This window comes from Mizuhopecten yessoensis, unplaced genomic scaffold, assembly GCF_002113885.1.
Source record: "Mizuhopecten yessoensis strain PY_sf001 unplaced genomic scaffold, ASM211388v2 scaffold9073, whole genome shotgun sequence".
Taxonomy (NCBI): domain Eukaryota; kingdom Metazoa; phylum Mollusca; class Bivalvia; order Pectinida; family Pectinidae; genus Mizuhopecten; species Mizuhopecten yessoensis.
In genome coordinates, this window is record NW_018407865.1 from 381934 (window position 1) to 395636 (window position 13703).

Genomic DNA, 13703 nt, shown 5'->3' on the forward strand with positions numbered 1-13703 from the left:
ACATTAACGCTCGGTATACACCTGGAATGACGCATGGTTTTCTCACCTGTAACGATTAAATAACTACAAGTTGTTGACCTTAACCTTGAGGCTGCAACTGAATGACCTTGGCTGGCTCACTATCAAAGAAATGTTGTCTATCAATGATTCTGTTAGAGTGCCAGATTGGTCTCCTGACGTCAACGATTCCGATAAAACATTGCAGGTTTCGGTCTTACAGATCTATTGGCTATTAATTCACACAGACTGGCTACAATGAGCAAACCGGACAGAACAACAAGATATGAGTGTGTTAACTGATAGAACAGACACACTCTGCCGACCTTCCGTGTTCAGGAGGAACTGTGTTGCAAACTGGAGGAAAAAATACTTTGAAATGCTACATTTTTTACAGTTCTCACAACGAAGGAGGAAGTAAAACCTATATATGAAATTTGAGAAAAATTGTGTAGAAAAATATAACTATATCAAACCTAAACTGTCAACATTCAAGATGGCCATCTTTCGGCCATTTTGTATTTTTATCAGTCTTAAAATAAAACATGTGCAAATAGGGAGCAAATGAAACCTATGAAATTTGAGAAAGATTTGTACAGTACTTTTTGCAAAATAGCGATGACAAACTTGAACAATCAAAATCCAAGACACTGTCAAATGCAGGGGAGCATTGACAAAAGTGATATCTTTACACCTAAATCTCCCACGAGTGGGGTTCAGCATAAGAATTAAATTTGGATAGAGCTTAAATTACTGAATAGATAACCTTTATATCAACAACATCAGAACCCCATAACATTTCGGAAACAAACAAGTTTGCTGCGTGTGTGTATAAACACGGAGCACTTACATTTAGGACGTGGAGCAATGTCTTGAAGTCGAGTAGTTGAAGCAGTTATAAGTGATGGGACTTAACAGTCTTGTTGTTGTATATGCTATCCACTTCCTGCAGGCTGACAGGGATAGACATCTCTGTCTATTACACCCCCTTCAACCCCCTTAAAGGGACAGGGTCGAAACATGAGTTTCGTTGATAGGCAACAAAGTAATTTTACAACATGGAAAACTATGAGATAAATGTGTATTCAACTTTATTCTAAGCATAGAAAATAATTTGTGAAAGAAACATATATCTATAATATGCTTGTTACTGCCATCATCTTCCAGTAGAACTTTGGCATTATAAAGTGGTTTGGTGATATATCACTGGAGGCTTACAGGGGCTCCCCTATTATGAATACTAACACTGATGTTAGACTCAAGTCTTATAGCGGTGATCTTGTTCTATTTTAATTCATCTCGACAAATAGATGGTGTATTCCTTATAAAACTTTACATGTCTCTCCTTGTCTACACCCATCTGCTTGCCAACATCCATGTCACAGTCTACAACCATAAACGTACATGGTCTACATCCATCCCATGGTCTATACCCATCTGATGACCTATACCTGTCCCATGGTTTATACCCATCTGATGACCTATACCTGTCCCCTGGTCTATATCCATCTGATGACCTATACCTGTCCCATGGTCTACATCCATCACATGGTCACTACACATCTGATGACCTATACCTGTCCCATGGTCTACATCCATCACATGGTCAATACCAATCTGATGACCTATACCTGTCCCATGGTCTACATCCATCACATGGTAAATACCCATCTGATGACCTATACCTGTCCCATGGTTTATACCCATCTGATGACCTATACCTGTCCCCTGGTCTATATCCATCTGATGACCTATACCTGTCCCATGGTCTACATCCATCACATGGTAAATACCCATCTGATGACCTATACCTGTCCCATCGGTCTATACCCATCTGATGCCCTATACCTGTCCCATGGTCTATACCCATCTGATGATAAACGTACATGGTCTACATCCATCCCATGGTCTATACCCATCTGATGACCTATCCCTGTCCCATGGTCTATACCCATCTGATGACATATACCTGTCCTATGGTCTATACCCATCTGATGACCTATACCTTGTCCCATGGTCTATACCCATCTGATGGTCTATACCCGTCCCATGGTCTATACCCATCTGACGACCTATACCTGTCCCATGGTCTATTCCCATCTGATGACCTATACCTGTCCCATAGTATATACCCATCTGATGACCTATACCTGTCCCATGGTTTGTACCCATCTGATGACCTATGCCTGTCCCCTGGTCTATACCCATCTGATGGTCTATACCTGTCCCCTGGTCTATACCCATCTGATGACCTATACTGTCCCCTGGTCTATACCCATCTGATGACCTATACTGTCCCCTGGTCTATACCCATCTGATGACCTATACTTGTCCCATGGTCTATACCCATCTGACGACCTATACCTGTCCCATGGTCTATTCCCATCTGATGACCTATACCTGTCCCATGGTCTAAATACATCACATGGTCAATACCCATCTGATGACCTATACCTGTCCCATCGGTCTATACCCATCTGATGCCCTATACCTGTCCCATGGTCTATACCCATCTGATGATAAACGTACATGGTCTACATCCATCCCATGGTCTATACCCATCTGATGACCTATATCTGTCCCATAGTCTATACCCATATGACGACCTATACCTGTCCCATCTGATAACTACTAGAATCCAATGGTCTACATCATGTCATGGTCTTATGACGACACCTTTCTCATTGTCTATACTCATTCCATGAAGTGGAGACATGATTCTAACTGTCCCATAGTCTATACCCATCTGATGACCTATACCCGTCCCATGGTCTATACCCAGCTGATGACCTATACCTGTCCCATAGTCTATACCCATATGACGACCTATACCTGTCCCATGGTCTATACCCATATGACGACCTATACCTGTCCCATGGTCTATACCTATCTGATGACCTATACCTGTCCCATGGTCTACATCCATCACATGGTCAATACCAATCTGATGACCTATACCTGTCCCATGGTCTACATCCATCACATGGTAAATACCCATCTGATGACCTATACCTGTCCCATATTCTATACCCATCTGATGACCTATACCTGTCCTATGGTCTATACCCATCTGATGACCTATACCTGGCCCCTGGTCTATACCCATCTGATGACCTATACTTGTCCCATGGTCTATACCCATCTGACGACCTATACCTGTCCCATGGACTATACCTATCTGATGACCTATACCTGTCCCATGGTCTACATCCATCCCATGGTCTATACCCATCTGATGACCTATCCCTGTCCCATAGTCTATACCCATCTGATGACCTATACCTATCCCATAGTCTATACCCATCTGGTGACCTATACCTGTCCCATGGTCTATACCCATATGACGACCTATACCTGTCCCATCTGATAACTACTAGAATCCAATGGTCTACATCATGTCATGGTCTTATGACGACACCTTTCTCATTGTCTATACTCATTCCATGAAGTGGAGACATGATTCTAACTGTCCCATAGTCTATACCCATCTGATGACCTATACCTATCCCATAGTCTATACCCATCTGGTGACCTATACCTGTCCCATGGTCTATACCCATATGATGACCTATACCTGTCCCATGGTCTATACCTATCTGATGACCTATACCTGTCCCATGGTCTACATCCATCACATGGTCAATACCCATCTGATGACCTATACCTGTCCCATCGGTCTATACCCATCTGATGCCCTATACCTGTCCCATGGTCTATACACATCTGACCACCTATACCTGTCCCATGGCCTATACCCATCTGATGACCTATACCTGCACCATGGTCTATACCCATCTGATGACCTATACCTTGTCCCATGGTCTATACCCATCTGATGACCTGTACCTGTCCCATAGTCTATACCCATCTGACGACCTATACCTGTCCCATAGTCTATACCCATATGACGACCTATACCTGTCCCATCTGATAACTACTAGAATCCAATGGTCTACATCATGTCATGGTCTTATGACGACACCTTTCTCATTGTCTATACTCATTCCATGAAGTGGAGACATGATTCTAAAAAATTCAAAGGGCTGATAAAACAAGGTTTCTAGAACTTCAACACTTCAAAGGGCAAGGCTGTTGGAAACAAATTTGATGGACACTAGTTTGGAATGGGATTTATAGAAACCTCAAATATCCAGTGCTAACCATTCATCTTCTACAAAGCTCTACTTAATTTAGCCCTATCCATTACACTTATAAATTAGTAGATTAAATATGTTTGATTCTTATTGAAGTAGAGATAATAATTCCCACATCCTTTCCTGGTAAACAATAAGATATCATAACAGCTAGGATGGTTTGGCCTGGTTTGTTTGTGTTTTACGTCCTATTAACAGCTATGGTCATTTAAGGACGTGCCAGGTTTTGGTGGTGGATGAAAGCCCGGGAGTTCCTGGGAGAAAAACCACTGACTTATGGCCAGTACCCAACGACTGCCCCACTTAGGTCTCGAATCCGTGAACCAGTGGTGCTAGTGGTAGCAGAGTGTTAGACACCATAACCACTTGGACACCGGGGCCCGTAATCTTGGATGGGAATACTTTCACATAGACAAGTAATAATGAAAAGTCAAGACCCTTTCCAAGATAACTTTAAATCTTTCCAATTTATTTTAAGACTTTTGTTTTGAGGTGGGAAAAATAAGTTAAACTAAACGCTGAGAGTCAAACTAACACCTATAGGCTAGCTACTTATATATACCAGGTTCAAACATTGTAAAATGCCTTCAACTTCACTGTCAACAAGGAATATAATGTAATAGCAATACCTATAACTACGTTCCTGTCCGATTCCCAAATAACATCCACTGGCGGGAAATTATCCATCGGTTCAATCTTAAGGGAGTGTTATGTCTTATTTGAAGCCTCCTCCATCACTTATTTGAACTGAAGACACCATTTCCGAAAGAACATCAAATGATAACAGAACAGAGGCGGTTTAACAGATGGCAACAGAAGTGTCTCTTGGGCTCGCAAAAAAAACCAACAACAGTTTCAGAGGCTCCATCTCTACTGGTATATATGATGAAGTTTAGTTATGTCAATATTAAATTACTGACACAAATGATCTCATAATTACCAATAAGACAAGCCAGTGTTCACCATATATCCATCAAACTCCTCTGGTACAAACCAGTAATTCAATCCATTATTTCACAAAACAGTTCCAATTTCCTGACAGACATGGTGGAAAACCATTCAATGATTGAAATACAGAAGATTGTGACAAAAAACGAGATTCTAGGGCCATTATACCATTGATGTGTTTCTGTTCTTAAAGAAATCTAAATATTAGCTGAACTGGCAGCGGAGAACAATATCGACAAAACATTAAATTTGTCTGTTCTTTGTGCTACAGAGCACTGTTATGTCATAGATTAACAGAAAAGTCTACTTCCTGTTTATAATATTTGTTATCTGAAATGTCAGCCATGGTGCAGCTGTGAAATTACATGCATATTGTGTCTTTAAATAGAAAATATTACAAAATTCAATGTGTGATGTAAGGACATTTAATTTAGCAAATATAGACATAGAGAATCCAACTATTCATTACAGCTATAGATATATACAAATATAGCTGGAATTTACCAGGAATTGTTTTACTGCAGATTTTCAAGACATCAGCCTAAGATTACCCATTGACATTGATATTGACATTTATGGGCAGATCGGTCGAGTGGTTAACACTCTGGCCTTCCATGCAGGCGGCCGGGGTTCGATCCCCGAAGTGGTTGTACGCATAGATATTCAGAGAGAATGTTTTCTCCTGCCCACACAACTCCAACAACCCAGGTGGAGTATAAAATGGTCTGGGGTGGATGTTGCAGTATCTGTGCTGTAGTATTCAAGTGAGGTGGCACTATAAATGAAGCTGTTGAAAGCACGGCCCCACTACAAACAGAACACATTACATCTCCAGCACACACACAAAGGCATACAAAAATATGGAGATATTAGCCAGGTGGCATAGGACTAGTAGTTAGCACCTGATAAGGCAGCTCCTGCGAATTCCTCAAAGTTGTATTGATTATTGTATATGCTAATTGTGATGGTTGTATATCTATGTACTGTTAAGCTCTTCAGAGTGGCTTTTTCTAGCTAGATAGGGCACTATATAAAATGTTGTTGTATATTTTATTATTGTATTGTTGAAGATTTATCCATTGACATTGTTATATTGACGATTACCCATTGACATTGAAATTATATTACCCATTGATAGTGCATTGTTGATGATTTTCCATTGACATTGTGTTTTTCAAGATTTCCCATTGACATTGTATTGACATGGCACATTAGAATACCCAATGACATTGTGCCCAGTGACACTGCAGTAATGATATTACTTTTTATTTTTGCATTGTTGAAAATTTCCCTCTGACAATGTTCTGAGATTATCCAATAACTCTGTATTGTTGAAGATTTCCATTAAACTTTTTGTATAATGCTCAAGATTTCCCAATAATAATGTAACTCTTCATATTTCCATCAGATGTTTCAGATTTTGTAAACAAGTATGACCTGGTCTCTTATCTGGCCAGACTCGGTGAGCACAGGTCTGGTAACCAGTGGCCTTTATACTGATTACGGTGAGCACAGGTCTGGTAACCAGTGGCCTTTATACTGATTACAATGTATGGACAACATCACTATGACAGGATACACCTGACATGGTTGTTTAACATCTAGATCCATTTCTGCGAGTCTGCTCCATTCATCAAAATAATCTTCGAAACTGTCGTCTGCCACGCTATATGACATACAATCATCCAATTCAGGACAAGTTTGCAGAATAAATAATTTCGTAAATGTCATCTGTTTTTAAACAAATGTTTCGTATTATGAAATGAGTTATGTGTTCCGCAGTAGTGTTAAAATGGTACTGGCTTGTTTACTAGGCCACATTGAAAAACACAGCCAATGTATATAAGATGGGCTTACATATTTACTTATACTTTTGTTTTGCATCTTTTAAGAGAGCTTTTATTTTGCAAAATACAGAATATTATTGAAACTAATAAATCTACATGACACAACAGCTTATCTTCAGGTAGATTTCATGTCAAGCTTAAGGTTCTGCTCATCAAACATTGATATGAACTAATGTCTATGGCATGATTGCCCAAGGGCCAAGACACAATGTAAAGTATCGCGAGCAATCCATAATCACCCACAAAATCATCTAAAATTAAGAAAGGGCCATAACTCTATATAAGATTGGGCAAACAACCTGGTTTCAATATGCAATACTCCACCATCCCAAAATGTACTCACATACAAAATTTGGCAATATGCCATGGAAAATTAAAGTAATACATGGTAAACAAAGAGCCATAACCATTTATGTGGTAGTACTAGACCCAATTTTAGTATGTGTCACTCTCTACAACCCCAATTAAAAGCGGTTCTCACATTGGAAATTTGGCAATTTGAGATGACAGATTTTATTCCTGGACACAGTAACTCACTGTCTGTCTGATGACAGTGTGTAGTTCCCTCCGTTTTTACAAGTAAGGGGCTAATTGTTTAAACTTGAGGACATTACAAGGTTATACTATTGATCCTATTATGACATCTCTAGTTGTCTGCCCTTAGTCTTCAATGAGATTCTCTTGGTAGCCTATAGAATGAACGTGTTTTGAAACATGGATCCAATGTACAAACAAAATTGTGTATCAACTAAAAGCGTGGAGAACACAAACAGTACTAAATTGGATGACGGATGGATGGATGGATGGACATGCAGGCACAAAAAGATAAAGAATGAAAAAACAGGTAAGCAGACAGGTGCAAATTATTCCTACTGATAAATGTAAGGGGGGGGGGGGGGGGGGGGGTGGGGGGATTGTACCAACATGATTAGAACAACAAAACCAGAAATGGAATGTCCAGAATTACCAGAACTCAAGCAGGACATTCCAGCTCAAAGAAAGTCTGCTCCTGAAATCAATCGGTGGAGTATTGTGTGGAACTAGCTGAGGTGAGGCCTGATAGGAAAAATCAACTGTTAAGTACCAGCACCAAAGCTTATCTAAGCTATACCAGAGGAAACGGTACCCAGACAAGATGTGCAGTCTCCCAGTAAAAGTTTATGGCATCAGTACACATGTTTATGTTGTGGAAGAACCTCGAGTAAATGTGAAGGCGAAATCCTCATAGAAAATAACAGATTCTGTGAGTAATGGACAAAACCGTGGAGGAATAAAACCTGTATACCATATACATCCTATAATAAAACTGATCGGTGACCTGCATACCATATACATCCTATAATAAAACTGATCGGTGACCAGAAACAGCCTACAACGTGGAAACCAGGAAAAGGATCTTTTTAGTTTTAGGATGACAAATCTACCACATTTTTCTGTGTTACTTTAGAAGTGAAGTTTCATGATTATATTCCTACAGGTTGAGGTATAACTTGTGAAGATTCATTATTTTAATTTTTATAAATTGAATTTCTCAAGAACAATTCTATTGCAGTATAATTGCAAAATGATGTATTCTTTAAATTTAAAGGGATATTTGCCCTGAAAACTCAATTATGTGGTAATTCTTGTAAATGAGGTTTATTATTTTTTTCAATGCCTCCACTATAGTGCCAGGGGTTGAACCAGCCTGGTTTACCAGCTAGTTTGACGCTCTGCTAAATCAGGACACAAAGCTTCAGAGAAATTCTCCCTTGGCGAGTTGGTAGGATGCGGCTAGTATGTTGTACCAAGGTGACATTTTCTTTAATATTATGCTTCATTATCATGGATCATCTTTATGATAATCACCATTTTAATCCATTTATTTTTAAGCAGTGTCTCACAAATGAACACTTCATAAATACTCAGGTGCATTTAAAACAACTTGTTAGTTCCCAGAAGGAAGTAGCATTATAAATTGACTCTATCTGGAACACACGTTGATATACAAGTAGTATTTCTCTGTCCACTCGTCAAAACTCAATTTGTCACTTCTGAAAAACCAGACCAACCAAGACCCATGACTACCTGTCCAGGATGTGACACCCCTTGACTGTCAACACAAATGAGTTAGTATACAGTTAAAGTATGGGGATGAGGGATATAGCAAGTTTCTGGTGTCCCAAGACCAGGTCTATTTCTCCAAGCGAAGCCGATGGGAAATAGGCATGGTCAAGGGACACCAGAAACTTCCTTTATCCCTCAACCCCATACTTTAACCATTTTATTATACCGATACACACTGGAGAGATAGTTTTAACTAGAAATAAAATATTTGTAAACCATACGCTGTATAGCTTCACGTCCCAACTACCCTTTTGATGGCAATGGAGCCAAATGCAAAGTGTAACTATAGTGAATTGAAATATATCGGCTATTCTAAGTTCAGTAGCTAGCTCCACCCACCTCTCGCCTGATTGGCTTGGCGGAAACACCCGAGTGTAGGTGTGTTTTAGTTCAGAAGGTGTGTTTTAGTTCCCAGACTAACATCCAGGACTAAAACAAAGTCAGGCAAAAGTGGGGATATATTCGATTTAACCAATTACTTTTATATAGAGTAAATAAAGTAGAGGTATATTAATGTTAAATAAACCTAAGATGACCATAATTTATACCTGTATTTTCTCACCCTTATACCACCATTTGATCTTGGTGTGAATCTGTTCAACTCTCATATATTCCTACCTTTTCACATTTTCTCTGACCCACAGTGTATAGTGATGTATTAGTAATGTGCTTTAAAACAACAGGGTCATGTAACCAACCTTTGGCGAGTTCTGTTGAAAATCCCAGGGACAAAAAGTTGTCAGGGTAAAATATTATGATCAACAGTCACTATACTATACTTTTTTTAGATTTTTTCCGACTCAGGCAGAGTATAAAATAATCATCTGATGCAAAGTGCAATGCTTAAAGCTCAATAGTGATGACGAATGGTTGTACGATATTTGCATTATTATATGACTGAGTCAAGACATTGACAAATTACATTTTTTCAGATGATGAAAAAAATGATATAAACATGAAGAGCCCAGTTTTTCCCATTACTTTTCAAGCTTCTCTGTACCCAAGGTGCTTAGTTATATAAGACAGTCTTTGAAAAGTGGGAGATACAACCAAAAGTTTGGGGTTAAAAAATATGAGGGAGGGGGAGGGGGGAGGAGCCCCATGAAAGCTTGAAACAAAATTGTTTTTCTTTCCCTACAAAATAAATATTCTTTTCCAATTTTGTGTACCTGTACAATGGAAATATAATCCCAGCATTCTATCTGTTTCGTATAATACTAGCAACGCTTTAACCTATTTGTCTGACACATCAATCCAATTGGCCAATACATTATATTGTTCACATTTACAACCCCCAAATAACTAAGAGGGTGGAAATGCATAGATAAAGAGATACTTAGACACCAAAAGACTCGTTTTATTGGCCTCTGAATATAGCCAAACACTACATATTAATTAATCAGCAATGTTGTCCATTTCTCGGACAAAACAGACGTCAATAAATGTCAGTCATAAAGATGTCCACTTCCGTGACCCTGAAAGGTCAACATCCGATTATGGAGCGGATAATGGGCCCTGGAGCTACTATACTAAAACACCAGTAAAACTATAGTGACTAATACGGGGGATGGTCTATAATTATTCACTTTTCTTATTTTATTTTTCTATTTTTACCGCATGAAATATGTTTATAGTTTGGTCTGGTCATAAGGTATAGGAGCCATGTCAAATAGTATGTCTGTACAACTGGACTTAACGCAAAAGCATAGAATATTATAAATACCAAAAGTACGACAGAACGACTGAATAGGTCAAATGCTGGATCCTTCAAGCTCTTAGTAAGTGTAGGGTTGAACTTCTAAACCATTTTGTATTCAAAACACCTTTCTCCATTTGTTATAGGAGCTATAGCACTTTAACCAAGCTTTACATATAGACAAGCAGTGCCAGCTCCTGTTCCATACCCAGAGCAGTTCAGATCTATTTTCTATCATAATTCATCCAAGGTATTTTCATTGAACTTTGTATGAAGTTAAAAATCAGCTAAACAATGAAATGTCTAGAACAATGAAATGGTGATAATACTTACATGGTAGCCATCTTAAAAACCCAATTGATTGGCATCAATCTGGAATTGGTGGCACCTTAAAGATTGAAAGCTAAAGTGATGTAAGTACATTTATTCCGTGAAAAAGTTGGTCCCTGAATATCCTTGTTAAGTCACCAGACTAGTACAAAATGGACCCTTAATCCAACTTTGTATTTGTTAAATTTATGTGCAAAAATATGGAAAACTCATTTCAGCATTTAAACCGATGAAAATATTTCCAGAACAGTATTGAACAGACATGGAATGACATACAAGGGATGCACAAAATGTAAGTTTTGGGATGGAAGAGGTGGGAAAATAGTGACCTACTTATGGTGTGTGTAAAACAACATGTAGGTCAATGACCATAATTTCACCCATTGATGACAAACATGCGATGTTTGGTGTGAATCTCCATAAAAAGCAAGGAAATATCATAGCCCAGAAATCATTTACTGTTCAGTGGAGAGAAATATATGTCACTATGACCACCAAATTTGGTATGTACCGGTAACAGTCTTCACTCCTTGATTACAAGGGAACAATGGCGTGACAGCAAGTATCACAAATGGATGTAGAAAACCTGGATACTTGAATCCCCCATTTTTCAAGCAGAAATGTACAAAACAAAACAAATATGAACCATAGTATACAATGTATACCTGTTGAAATAAAAGTATTATAAAAATGTTCCGAAACATACTTAAAGTCCTAAAACTTTAAATCAATTGTGTAAGAAAATTACTAGGTTTGTTAGTAAATAAACACATCTGAATCATTAAAAAAGTAGGCGAGAAATCAGTTGAGGTTATAAAATACTACAGATCTAAGTGATAAATAAGACATTGAGTTAATGCTGTTTATACAAAAAACAAATCTTATCACCATTTAATCTTCCGTCTATTTTTTCTCCTGTTTCTGATATCCTGTTTTAATGATGAAAGTCGAGTGAGGGAGGGGAGACATAAAACGGTGTTCCAGACTACCCAGACACTCAGCGTGACACAGAAATACGTTACATAATGTGTTGCTGGAGAATCGGAGATTTGTGGAGATTGATTACCTTATCCTAGACTTGAGAGATATAGAAGACATTGACAGTCAGGTTTTATTATCATAATACAGTTATCTCCCCCTGGTGTGAAAGGAAATCTTTTGCTCATCACCCCTGGTTGATTATCGTGGGGCTCCCGACACCTATTACATGTGTTTATCGTACTGAGGGTGCCACTTTTTTGTAATCCAGGTCCATATCTATTCGTTAAAAAAGGGCGTTTCCTAGTAAATGATCACCCCCTTATCTCAAACAGTAGACAAAGGTTGACAGGCAAGTAGTTTTAAAAGGTAAAAGCTTACGAACCTTACATCTGTGAGATCTATACCACTGTAATTATTTGACAGGTTTTAAAGTAGACAAATGAGTGTGTTTGAGTCTCTGTTTACAGTTTTCTTACCTAATAACCTTCTACAAGGCCTACCTATATAAAGCATCTACTGTATCTGTCTATAAAGGACAGAAATTCCACATCCTTTTTCTATCTGGGGACAATTGAAAAAAACTGGAAAATGTCTAAGACATAAATGCCCTCGCTGCCATGTGAAATTAGTTTCAGTGTTCTATAAAAAGTTACAACCACTTTGATCTTGATACCCTGAAACATGCACACACACAAGGTACTACACTTAAAGTTGATAAGCTGATTTTAATATTTATATGTTTTTTTCTGTATGTTATTGTTAAAGTGTTTGAATTGGATCAGTTGATGATTTTCTATATATAGCAACAGTGACATTGGCCTTGACCTTGGAATCCTGAAACACAACAATGTCCGAAGTATACTCATACTTGACCGTTGCATAAAGTTTGACCAAAATCCATGAAAGAATGAAGTTGCTAAGTGTTTGAATTGAATCAGTTGATGATTTTCTATATATAGCAAGTGACCTTGGCCTTGACCGTTGAACCCTGAAACAAAAGGATGTCAGAGGTATACCCATATTTGACCTATGTATAATGTTTGAAAACATTCGTGAAAGAATGAAGTTGCAAAGTGTTTACATTGAATCGGGACGGGACGCGACGCCATTTTTATATGGCGGGGGCATAAAAATCATCTGCTATCCTCTTTGCAAGACTTGGGATCTTTTTCTTTTCCCTTATTTCTACTCCATGCGTAACCAGTGTCTTTGGCACTCCTGTCAACCCATTGTGTTAATTGTAAATTGAAAAGATAAGCCTACTATCAATATCAGAAGTCCAGAGGTGTGTGCGGTAGAGAGAGGTGTCCCTCCAGCATTTAAATATGGTATGACATTACAGTGAGATAACACTATAATGTTATATCTGAGTGCTCCAATCACACCTGTTGAAAGAATGACTGAAATTATGAAAACAATGCAATGTGTATGTATTCTCCACACACAAGTTTGCAGCTCATTTAGGTTCACTGTGTTTTGCAGTTGCAGTTGGTCATCAAAATATTTAATGATCTGTTAACATTTTCTATTATGAAAGAAAATACTAATAAATGTTTCAGGTGGTGAAAAAATTACTTTCAGTCGAAAGTTAGCATAATTTGTGTTTGACAAGAACCTAGACTTTCACTGATCACTTCCATTGTA